The sequence below is a fragment of the Aegilops tauschii genome, chromosome 1, assembly GCF_002575655.3.
Source record: "Aegilops tauschii subsp. strangulata cultivar AL8/78 chromosome 1, Aet v6.0, whole genome shotgun sequence".
NCBI classification, from domain to species: domain Eukaryota; kingdom Viridiplantae; phylum Streptophyta; class Magnoliopsida; order Poales; family Poaceae; genus Aegilops; species Aegilops tauschii.
Window position 1 is genome coordinate 61,156,447 of NC_053035.3, and position 10,463 is coordinate 61,166,909.

The window sequence follows — 10,463 nt, forward strand, 5'->3', positions numbered from 1 at the left end:
TTAATTCTTCTGAGAACAATTACTCTGCCCTGTAATATTCTTACGCAGGGCGACTATTAAAAGAAAGAGGGGTGGTGTTATGTCGCGCGGCTTCACGGACAGGCGTGTTGCGGTACGGTTTTCATCAACGCGCTGGCCGACTCGCCAGTCCGCGCTGCCTTACAGCGCCACGGACGACTCACCCGTCCGCCCTCGTGGCCGGTTCACGTGTCTGCGCCAGCTTACAACGCCGTGGCCGACTTGCTGTCCGCGCCGGCTTACAAAGGTCACGTCCGACTCACCCGTCCACACCGGTTTACCACGCCGCGGCCGGTTCACCCGTGAGCAACTTCCACTTCACCTAGCGATCATCAATTTCATGGCGGATTATTTCCGGCCTGGCACATCAGGTGATATCCATCTAAATATATGTTATTGGTACATATTATTTTGTCAAAAAGCAGTTTATCTTTGTCTTGGTCTGCAATATTGGTGTTGCAGGACAATTATTCACTACATCAAAACGACGTGGTTAGCTCGCCCGACCGCGCCGGTTTACAACACCGCGGCCGATTCATCTGTCTGAGCCGATGCTGAGGTCGTCTTTTCCGTCCGCCTCTCGCGGCCTGGTCTATATCAACTTACCGGGCCACACCCGTCTGCGTGAGCTGATTATTGAGTATGAGTAAGTCACTACTTGGGAAGCCCGGTTTTCTTTCAACAAAATGGAGGTAATTATCATATACTATCAACCGCCGTCTGCACCGGATGGCTCAATGGACATGCGCACAAGTCGCCGTCACTACAGTTTGGTTGAACTTCAAATAGCCAGTTGGAAGGAACCATTGGCCGAGTTGCTGACACGGCTCATACAGGATCATTTATAACCCGCCGCAGTCACCTCAACCTTCTGTGGATACACATCGTGCTATCAACACCAATGATATACAAGTTATGCCGGTTTATATCACGGTTAAATATGGAGAATCTCAAGCCGACTCCTCGAGTCATCTTGAGACTCGGGGGCTACAGTGACATGACTCGGGAACCCCGGGTCGTTGGAGGGAATGATAACCCGGTTCCGGAGGCTGCTACCATATTGATGAAACTTTAAAGGCCGTCAGAAAATTGCCGGTTCAAATAAAGATTCCGGTTTAAAATCCGGTTCAAGAGATATCTTTCTCCCGCAAAGTTTTGAAGCTCTCAAATCCGGTTCAAACGTCCGGCTCAAGGTAAATTTGTATCTCATAAAGCTTTGAAGCTCTTAATATCCAGTTTACAAATTTCCGGTTCAAAAAGAGGTTATCTCTCACAAAGTTTGAGTTCTCAGGAAAAATTAAAGGGACCAAAGAGAGTCTGTTACAAAGCAACTCAAATATAGGTACCCTGCTTTAATGACCATTGGGGCTGATCGTATTTGAATTTAGCTTAACCCTTTTGGTGTGACCCTGATCGTATTCGAATCAGAGTCGTTAAATATTCTCATGATCACTAGGGGGCTTCCTGTTCAAACATAGGTCGTATTCGAACCAAAGAGAACATAGCTGTCGATAACCTTTTGATTGGCACACTGCCGAGCTCACTAGGGAGCTTCTTGATCGTATTCGAATCATAGCTCAACCCCTTTTGGGAACCGACATGGATCGTATTCGAATCAGCGTCGTTAAACAACTCTCAAGGTCATTTGGGGGCTTCCTGTTCAAACATAGGTCGTATTCGAACCAAAGAGAACATAGCTGTCGGTACCCTCTTGATCGGCAACGCCAAAGCCACTGGGGGCTATATGATCGTATTCGAATCTTAGCTTAACCCCTTTGGGACGGTTTTCTGATCGTATTCGAATCAGAAGCCTCAAAATTGTTGAAGTCTCTTTTTGCAAACAATTTTTGGATTTTATTTGAATCTCTTTTTCATATCTAAAGTGTATATGAGTGGTTGCTATTTAACCTGGCTTGATTTGTCGATGATAAATCGCCAGCTTATGACAATCATCATCTATGTGGAAGCATTGGCTTCTAAGGACTGGGTTACCACCCTTACTGCACAGGTCATGTAAACCGGCAGTACAAATTCAATATCACAGTGGTTATATGTGAGATATTATGACCCGCCCTGCGGTAAACCGCCAAGGGTTCTTGTGAATCTACTTGTGTGCAGGGTAAGACTACATTTGGGTAGTTACCCGCCCTGGCTCTTGACAATAAGTCGCCAGGGCATATGTTATTTAAACTCTGTGTAGGATTTGCAGAACTATGACTTATATAAATGCTTCAGTCCAAGCTCATCACTGAAATTAGGGCTCATTAATTCTTGATTTTCTCAATGGCTATAAATAGCCGGGTTATAAAATTTCCGGCTTACAATGGAGGCGTAATAAATCGCCATCGGCCAAGAGCCGCCGGGTATTTAAACTCCGGATTTACTTGTCAACAGATAAGGTATTTGAAATCTTTAAATAGCCAAACTTGGCTGGATTTTCATTATGATTTGAATGATTGAGGTTTTCAAACCGGGTTTGTCAAATCTTTAATAGCCAACATGGCTGGATTTTTATTATGGTTATCAGAAACTAATATTATAATTGAGGTTTTTCAAAGTCGCTTCAGTGCAATGGCTATTATTTTATCAATGGATATGATTTATTCTACAATTGAAGGAATAGTCCCGAGTCACTGCAGGCTTACAACCCGGCACTTGGGGGCTACATTATTCAATTTGATATTACATCAAATATGCAAGTCCCATGTCACTGCCAGCATGTATCATGGCACTTGGGGGCTAATGCAAAGTCATTTTTTGCTCAACTTATTGAAGACCCGACTCATCACATTCTAAATAAGCTGGCCCTTAGGGGCTACCAATTGCTCCTGTCAAAAATTCAAGACAATTCTAGGATGACCCGGCTACACTACTATGACTGTAGCCGACTCATGGGGGCTACACAACTGGATTTTATTTAAAGCCATGGTGATAAGTCCCGGCTTATTCATGCTGATTAAACTGGCCCTTGGGGGCTACAGGTAATATGGATATAAGGGAGAAATATCTTCAAATTCTCAGTTTTGAGTAAATCAGATTGACCTGGTGTCTGCAAAAATCATAAACCGGCGTCGGCGACAATTATGACTTGGCATCATCTATTTATAACCCGGCAATTTTGGTACTCATAAACCGGCAAGTTTTATATCTTTAAGCCGGATGAATATAAGTTGAATATTTAAAGACCAATATTTTTATCATGTCAGAGCATTGAAAGCCGACTCAAGTGGATTATCTCTTACAATATTTCTCAACAAGAGACCAAGGTCAGCAAGTTGACTCTGAAGCTGGCCTGTTGACCCGGATTTTTCAAAGCAAGTATCTGGATTTTTTGCATTGGCAAAATTTGAACATATCTGCTAAAAAGATTTGCTATGAGATTATGGATACATATCAAGAAGGAAGATGACAAGGAAATAAGGATGATCATGTGCCGGCTTACAAAGAATATTTAACCCGGAACACAACCTGTCAAATTTGTTCTTGTGTTTATATTGCAGATTAGTTTAACATGGATAAATCCAAATTAAACTGGGGGCTAATGTCGGGGATATACCCCGCGGTATGACCCGGCCAGAAATATGACCCGGCCGGACTTGGCGCTTCACCGTGACCCACCGGAGGACTGGCGACTCACGGGTCTGGCGGCTCACTGTCAGATGACTCATGAGCCGGACGACTCACGGATGGCCCCGACGACGGGTCAGATAGAAGACAAGGCCCAAGGCCCAGAAGGCTGGCTCACGTTTATGATGGGCCGGCTTAAGAAGAAAGGGATGACGAATATTTCCTTTACGAGGAAGCAAGACCCGGACTTGTAATTAACTTGTAAGAGAAGATAGACTAGTCCTAGTCCTACTAGGACTCCACATGTAACCCGCCCCTCTAACTTATATAAGGAGGGGCAGGGCTCCCCAAAGAGAGGGGGCAAGAAACAATCTCTAGGGCTAGACACCGAGAGCCGGCCAAGCCTGCGACTCTCCCATGATCATAATGAGACCTAGCCTCAAACAGCATGTAGGGTTATTACCGGATGATGTTTCCCGGGGCCCGAAGCTGTCTAAATCCCTGTCTTGTGTTGTCTCTCTCGATTCCGCCCAACCCCTGTCAAGCTACCACATAGATGCGCTGGCCTCACGACTAAGTCCTTACACCTAGGACATCTGACGTGTTAATTCCACGACAAGTGCCAAGCTGGCCCTTTGAGTTTTAGCGGGAGATATTTCATGGCGTGAAGGTCATCACCGCGGGTAATATGAATATGGAGAAGAAAATCCTCAATCCATACCGCGGGATCTATTGTTCCATCATATGATTCGATATTTATGGGTTTAAACCGTTCTGGGAATTCATGCTCCATTACTTCGTCACTGAAGTAGAGGGGGTGTGCGGCGCCTCTGTATCAGGCCAAGTCGCGACGTAGTTCGAATGTAGGTTGTCTGTGATTTTCGGCCGGGGCGTGGTTATGTTTGTCACGTCCAGCCAAATGTCCGTCGTCGCGCGTCAGGGCACGCCCCCTCGACCCGTAGATCGATCTGGTCTGACCTGTTCTGTTCTTTAGGTCCTGCCGCAGGTCACATGTATAACCCTGAGCTATTTTATCTCTGCCGCATTACGCGTTGATGGATGTGCTCCAATGCCTCGTCATCAAATTGGGGTGACAATTTGCGCTTCGGGTAACTTTTGGTTGGGCCATCGAGGTCGTGTTCCTCGGCTGCCAGGACATTAGTCCATATATCGTTGACTAGGTCTTGATTAGCTTGAACCTGCTGCTGCTTCTTTTTCAGGCTCCTCGAAGTGGCTATTAGCCGGTGCTTAAAGTGCTCCTGCTCGAGAGGTTCCTCAGGCACGATGAAATCCTCGTTGCCGAGGCTCACCTCATCCTCGAAGAGTGGAAGATAATTACTATGCTCCAGGTCTTCGTTTACGACCTGTTCATCAGAGCTGACTCGCCCGTCCTCCCGTTCGTCCTGTTCGGAGGTTGGCTCAACGGGGTATTCCTTGTCTTCGGCATCGTCCGGAGTATTGTTTTCTCTCGTGCCGGTATTGCTATCTTTTCCACGGCGTGATTTAGAGCGGCGCCGCTGACGTCGGTGTTTTGGCTATATCTCAGGAGGTTTATCCTCGACTAAATGCTTCTCGTTATCGCCATTGTTCTCTTTAGGTGTATCCACCATGTACACGTCCTACGAAGAAATGGCCGTCCAGCGCCCGGTAAACGACGGGTTTTGGACCTGCTCCTCTTCGGCATCATCATCCATACCGTCGATGTCTTCGGAGGCGTAGTCGAGCATGTCGGCTAAGTCTTCGGCAGTGGCTATGAAATGGGCAGTGGGTGGGAAGCGAAATTCTCCATCAGCAGCCTCCAGCTCGAACCGGATATAATTCGGCTGTGAGTCCCCTGCTAAGGAGAGTGTTTTTAATGAGTTTAGCACATCGCCTAACGGTGAGTGCCAGAAGATGTCCGCGGAGCTGAATTCGACGATCGATGTCCGATCAAGCTCGACGTACGTGGACGCACGTGGTTCAGAACCTGTAGCCGGAAACGAGTCCGAGGTTCCGGTGGCGCAGATTCCACCCGATGTTGTGTCTGTGTGTGGCTCAAACGCCGCTGAGTCTGCGGCTTCCGTGGCGGGGTTGAGCTTCCCGTCCTCGGATGGCGCAATCTGCTCCGGATCTAGGGCCGGAGCACTTACAGGTGCTATCTCCTGGGTATGGTCCGATGACAGATTTATTTCATGCTCATCGCGGTGGCAGGGAGTGGTTGCCATAGGTCCGTCGAAGATCAAGTCCCCGCGGATATTGGCAATGTTGTTCAAGCTTCCAAACCTGACTTGATGGCCAGGGGTGTAGCTGTCGATCTGCTCTAGATGGCCAAGCGAGTTGGCCTGCAGTGCGAAGCCACCGAATACGAAGATTTGTCTGGGGAGAAAAACCTCCCCCTGGACAGCATTGTTTTAGATGATTGACGGGGCCATCGAACCTCTTGAAGACGACGTAGCGGAACTCTCAATGAAAGCACCAATGTCGGTGTCAAAACCGGCGGATTTCGGGTAGGGGGTCCCAAACTGTGCGTCTAAGGTCGATGGTAACAGGAGACAGGGGACATGATGTTTACCCAGGTTCGGGCCCTCTCTATCGAGGTAATACCCTACTTCCTGCTTGATTGATCTTGATGAATATGAGTATTACAAGAGTTGATCTACCACGAGATCGTAATGGCTAAAACCCTAGAAGTCTAGCCTGTATGATTATGATGATTATGATTGCCTCTACGGACTAAGCCCTCCGGTTTATATAGACATCGGAGGGGACTAGGGTTGTACAAAGTCGGTTATAGAGAAAGGAATCTTCATATCAGGGAACGAAGCTTGCCTTCCACGCCAAGGAGAGTCCCATCCGGACACGGGAGAGAGTCTTCGGTCTTGTATCTTCATAGCCCATCAGTCCGTCCCACGTACCATAGTCCGGACGCCCGAGGACCCCTTAATCGAGGACTCCCTCACCCGCGAGTCCCCACCAGTAATGGTGAACAACTAGTCAATGGCTGGGAAGCGCAGATGTGCGGTAGGAAGCGGCCCGGGTTCCTAAAACCCCGATAACAAATATCTGCCCTGTTTCTTCCTTCCTTCTTTACTTTTTACGGTGTATTCTTTCACTTCCTGTTGTTGCAGTTGGGCATGTAAAGGCTTGAAATAAAGAAATCATGCCCTTTAAAGGTCCTTATCATATTTCTTTATAGGCATGGCCCCTGCGCTACGAAGAACTTCTCTAAAAAATGCAATTGTATTAAAAGTCTGATGTATTCGGTGTCTCGGATTTTGGCATTATATGCATCAGTTTTGAACCTAGATTTCGGTCAATAGTTGGGTTGCCTGGCTCCTATGTGTAGTCCTTACGTTCTTGACGAATTGGGCTAAGGGTGTAACAGGAGAACCACTGCGATTGTGCCGCCAGGTTAATTGGTAGAGCACCTCAGTGGAGAAAGCCGAAAACTGACTTCTAGGTAGGCGCAATCTGGTCGACCATCCATGGACAACGTTAAGCGATGTGATGATAGAGATCACCTGTGTTAAACGAAGGGCTCACTACAAGGAAATCGGTCTATTGCAACGGAAATATTGCCACAAAATAATTTTCGTTGCAAATATCTCATTCTATCACCACATTTTCATTTTTGTGGCGACTAGCACGTCATAATGCAACATTATTTTATTGTTGCAATAAGTGCCATGATCATTGCAAAAAGGCTAGCCTTATCGCGACGAACAAAAAATCGTTGCAAAAATCTAGGCTTATGGCAACAAACAAAATAACGTTGCATTAAGTATTGCTATTACCACAATTTATATATCATGGCAATATTTTTACTTCCCCCACTCCACACCGGTTGCCTTTGGACTTTGGCGGTAAAGAGACTTCTCATTTCCCACCAAAATTTTTTAGCCAGTTGCTTTATTTCCCACGAAGAGACCTTCTCGTTCCCGGCAAAAATTACTTTTCCTGCACAGATATGGTGAGGTGCTGCACGAACTCCTTATAACTGCTTTCAATCTGGATTAAACAGGACTATAATCTGATTTCACCCTATTAGGAAATCAGGTTTACTTCTTCCTCCGTCATGGCAGCTTCACGGCGTTGGTAGACGAGATCGGCGACTTTGCAGCGTTGGTCGACGAGAAGATTCTTGTACGTACATCGGTAATTCCTTTCTCTACCTCTCTCTTGTTCCCGTGATGGGGTGCCCCACTTGACCTTCTGCCTGCTAGTCGCCGTCGTCGCCTAATCTCCATCCCATCTACCTGACTACCTGGGGGCCATGACCCTCTCACCTACACAAAGGGGAATTTCACTGCTTCCAATTAAGATGGGGAGGGAGGGCCGCGCGCCGCAGGGACTGTGAGTAGCGCCACTGCCTCTTGCGCACGTCGGAGGGAATAGGTTGATGGCCGCTGCACCACAGCTAGCTGTGCTGGCGGGAGCAGCTCGGGGAAAACGGTTGCCTCGGCGTTGGGGCTTGCCGTGTGGCTCCGACAGGAGCAGCTTCAGGGCCGACGGTCGGCGGCACGCTGGAGGTCGCCTCCGGACCGGGGCTTGCCGCGCGGCATAGACCAGATCAACTTCAGGGCCGGCGGTCACCAGCGCACTGGGGCTCGCCATGTCGCATCGCCGGATGGCCGCGACCTGTCGGAAGGGTGGGATTGCCGCCGCTCCCGTGGACAGCCCGTGGCGTGATTTCCAGATCTACAACTATTCCGGTCTCATCTGCTCTGTTTTCCTCTCTTCTAATGTATTCCTCTGTTCTCGTCAGGTATTTTTTTCTTTTATTCGAAACTTGCAGCTACATCGTACAGCACAATCAGGCATCAACCTTTGAATGCACATATCAATTGTACGATGATAAGCCACATGGTTGGATGAACTACAAGAATATATGCATGCCCATGGAATGTAGTTTTAAACATTCAGCCCTCAATCCCGCTTTAGCCTAAATCAGCTGTGCCTTTCAACACTTTTTCCCAAGTACAACAAATGCAGGGACCATGTCATCATATAGTGCCTTGTGGCCTGCAGCAAGAATAGCTAGTTGGCCATCTTCATCTGGCTTCTTGTTCCCTCAAACCGGAGCTTTAGCAAAAGCTCCGCCCTTTTGTTTAACTGCCTCTTCTCTCTCTCGTCCCCTCATCCCTGACAGAGGCAAACACACTCACACCTGCCGCTAGCGATACACACTTGTGCTCCTCCGGTGGGCAGCCGCAGGCTTCAGGTAAAAATGTTGATAGCCTGCTAGAGTGAAAGGTAAACAGGAATATGGATTTAACCCCCAAAAATAGCCTTCAAAGCTTTGATCAGGAAGTGGCACTGGATATGATCTAATTCCGATTGAGACCTTCACCCGATGCTCCCCAGTTAAATTTTCTCTTTCAGTTATAGTAAATGTAGTTATCAGACAATTGTTTAATGCCATGTGCCTATGCATTTAGTCTTTTTCTGTCCAGTTTTTAGTTATGAGGCTTCGTTCCATTGTGATCTTTGCATACCCAGCCTTGCTTTGGATTTCATAACATGCTTCCCATACCAAAATTTATTGAGTTATCTCGTCAGATTTGGGCTCACATAAAAGCTGATACATAATTCTTGTATGCAGCAAATGGTATTACTTTGTATTATGGTTCACCTTTTACTCATCCTTAGAAAAATTGTATGCAGGAAAGGTCGAAGTCAGGATAGGGAAGAAGCCAGTTCCTTGTTGCGTCAAGGACGACCTGTGAGAAGGTTTGTTTCTGTTATGTCAACATTCTCAAATTTTTATTTTTTTATTCAGTCTGAATGAAATAAGTTACTTTCAGTACACATATTTTCTCATTTTGCTAATACCTATATGCATAGCGTTTAATGTTAAATTTGATAAGGTTTGTTTCGGTTATGTCAACATTCTCAAATTTTCTTCTTTTTCTCATTCTGAATGAAATAAGTTACATTCAGTACTGTGTCCACTTGTTTTGCTAATACCTAATATGCATATGTTGTAATCCTATTCTACAAACAAATATAACTACTATGCCAAATTTCGTGTAGTACGAGTATCTATGAGGCTCAAAAGTTATCTGTATTATTTTGAGAAAAATAGCTCATGTCCTAAATGGACTACTATTATGTTCTATTATACATACTATTTCAATATTTCAGATTCACTTTCTTGACAAGTGTGTAAATCCTTTATCTAATTTTATAGTTTAAAATCAGCTAGATGGCTCGAGATTGGAGTTGGATGGATATGAATAGGGATTCCGCGGAGTGGCGGAGTGGCATTAAGGCATTTTTAGATTTGGCTTTTGACGGTAGTCCTGGAAGGTCAACCGCTTTATGCCCATGTAGAAGATGTCTCGATGCTATTTACAAGGAAAGGGACGAAGTACACCTTGACCTGCTCATGAATGGGATGGATGTCGGGGAACGTAGCAGAAATTCAAAATTTTCCTACGTGTCACCAAGATCAATCTAGGAGATGCTAGCAACGAGAGGGGAGGAGTGCATCTACATACCCTTGTAGATCGCGAGCGGAAGCGTTCAAGAGAACGGGGTTGATGGAGTCGTACTCGTCGTGATCCAAATCACCGATGATCCTAGCGCCGAACGGACGGCACCTCCGCGTTCAACACACGTACGGAGCGGGGGCGTCTCCTCCTTCTTGATCCAGCAAGGGGGGAGGAGAAGTTGATGGAGATCCAGCAGCACGACGGCGTGGTGGTGGAAGTAGCGGGATCCCGGCAGGGCTTCGCCAAGCGCAAGCGGGGAGGAAGAGGTGTCACGGGAGGGAGGGAGGCGCCAGGGCTTGGGGTTCATGCTCCCATGCGCCTCCCCACTATATATAGGGGTGGAGGGGGCTGGTTTCTTGCCCTCCAAGTCCATTGGGGCGTTGGCAAAGGTGGGGGAAAGAAATC